General features: G+C 41.2%; 1 non-coding gene across 1 annotated transcript; it reads left to right on the plus strand.

Moving 5' to 3' along the window:
- The first annotated feature begins 1,912 nt into the window (after positions 1-1,912).
- On the plus strand, positions 1,913-1,985 carry TRNAQ-CUG (transfer RNA glutamine (anticodon CUG)). Its single transcript has one exon. It is a non-coding gene; the product is annotated as a tRNA-Gln (tRNA).
- Positions 1,986-2,319: the final 334 nt, after the last annotated feature.

The following is a 2,319-nucleotide window of genomic DNA, read 5'->3' on the forward strand; positions in this document are numbered from 1 at the left end:
TCTTCCTGTCTAATCCAGCCTTCCAAAAGGGATCACTTTAATTATCCAAACAATCACTTCAATAGTGTTAGTCCTCGGGCGCCTGGGTGGCTCAGTTGGTTGAGCGTCCGACTTCGGCTCAAGTCAGGATCTCACAGCTCATGAGTTCAAGCCCCACATCAGGCTCTGTGCTGACAGCTCAGAGCCTGGAGCCTGCTTTGGATTCTGTGTCTCCCTCTCTCTCTGCCCCGCACCCACTCACATTCTGTCTCTGTCTCTCTCAAAAATAAATAAACATTAAAAAAAAATTTAATAGTGTTAGTCCTCTACAGTTAAGCCTCAAAAAATGTCTCGCCCACCACTTACAGCATAAAGCCCAAATTACCTTGCCTGGAAATAATGGGAGTAACTGTATAACTTGGTTCCTACCTATATTTCCAGCCTTATCTCTGACCATTCCCCAAGATGAATTCTTTGCTTTAATATCAACTTAATGACTTGCTCTCTAAAGTGTACTTTTTGTTTCAACTGTCCCCACATTCAACCACCTTGCCTTCTTATTTCAAGGAGAATCCTCCCATTATGTTTTTCTTGATGGGAGGTAGGGTCAAATGCACCATCTTTTCCCTCCTTGCTTCCATGGTATGAGCACTGACTTAGGCTTTGCCAGCCAGATGCTCCCATCCAGGACAATAAAAACTGAGTAATGTAGACCTAGAGAAGCAGTTGGAATTCATTTACAGTGGTGATGGTGGTGGTGGCCAAATCCTCCGGCAGGTGTAGCATCATCCTGACTAGATTCTTTCTGCTAAAAGACTATTGTGCTTCCTGCTTCTTGGCTCTTGGAATACATTTGCTCCTTACCATTTTCTGAGCCTGATCCTCCAGCTTTCTGATGGTTCTGCAAGCCAGTGATATTATTCCAATGCATCTCCATTTTCTTTCTTACAGACAGAGATGTTTCTGTTGCTTTCAACCCCAAGAATCCTAACTTATATCCTGAGATGTCTAGCTGTTTTCACCAGTGTTTCTTTGCTATGCTAATTCTATGTGCAGAATGCCTTTCTTACTTCTCTCTGCTTTTCTGGAGATCCCATGCATAGTGAAAGACAAACATTTAAAGAACCATTACATTTCAAAAAGATAGATGCCAGGAGGGAGATATGTATTGTGTCCATTCGGGCATGAAGGGAACTCTTTTTACTTATGGGAAACTTCCATAGGAAGGAACCTGTCAGGTATTGAACTGGAAGAAAGACAGTACAGGCACAGAGTCAGCATGAACAGAGGCAAGGAGGTGTGAAGGAACATGGCAACACTGAGCAATGGCAGAAGTTCAGTATGACCACAACATAGGCTGTGAGGGGAAGGATGGTGGTGGGAAATGAAGTGTGTAAAATTCACCTGGATTGCTTCAAGAATAAAGAGCTGGAGTCCCCAGTGAGTTAATGGAACTGAGCCATGTTCATCAATAACTACTAATATTATAAAAAGACAGCCAGACACTTCGTGCCCCCAGATGGAAGTATTCAATACTTCGCACCACCTTTGAAGTATTCCTGCCAAAACCATCAAATCTGAATCTGATCAATGCTTTACATTTAAATGATAATAAGGAAAGCATTGGTAATTATTATATAATTACTAACAAATAATAAATTGCAAATAAAATATATGTTATAAAATTAATTATGTAACATTATTAAATAAATTGAAGGAAACTACAGCAGTTGAAAGATATCTTAAGTGATACCTGTGAAACGCAGACTGTGGGAAACTCTACAGCACAAACAACCCAAATTCTTCCACAAATAAGAAGCGGAGAGTGGAGGAAGAGTATTACAGGAGGGAAAAAAGAGACAAGGGATGTATCAGCCAATTGCAATGTGAGGAAGTTATTTGGTTTTTGATTCAAAAAATTGTGAAATGGGGCACTTGGCTGGCTCAGTAGGTAGAGCGTGAGACTCTGGATCTCAGGGTCATGAGTTCAAGTCCCATGTTGGGCATGTAGCTTACTTAAAATACACACAACAAAACAAAAAACCGTGAGGGGCACCTGGGCGGCTCAGTCTGTTGAGTATCTGACTCTTGATTTTGGCTCAGGTCATGATCCCATGGTCACGGGTTGTGAGAAGGAGTCCCATGTTGGGCTCTACCCTGAGTATGAGGCCTGCTTGAGAGTATCTCTCTCTCTCTCTCTCTCTCCACCCTTTCCCCACTCACACACTTTCTCTCTCTCTCTCTCTCTCTCAAAATAAACATTTAAAAAATTGTGAGATAACATGGGAAATTTATGACTATAAAATTGTTAATTTTTAAAGGTATAATAAATGCATTTAG

The sequence above is a fragment of the Panthera pardus genome, unplaced genomic scaffold, assembly GCF_024362965.1.
Source record: "Panthera pardus isolate Hobbes unplaced genomic scaffold, ASM2436296v1 HiC_scaffold_3, whole genome shotgun sequence".
NCBI lineage: Eukaryota > Metazoa > Chordata > Mammalia > Carnivora > Felidae > Panthera > Panthera pardus.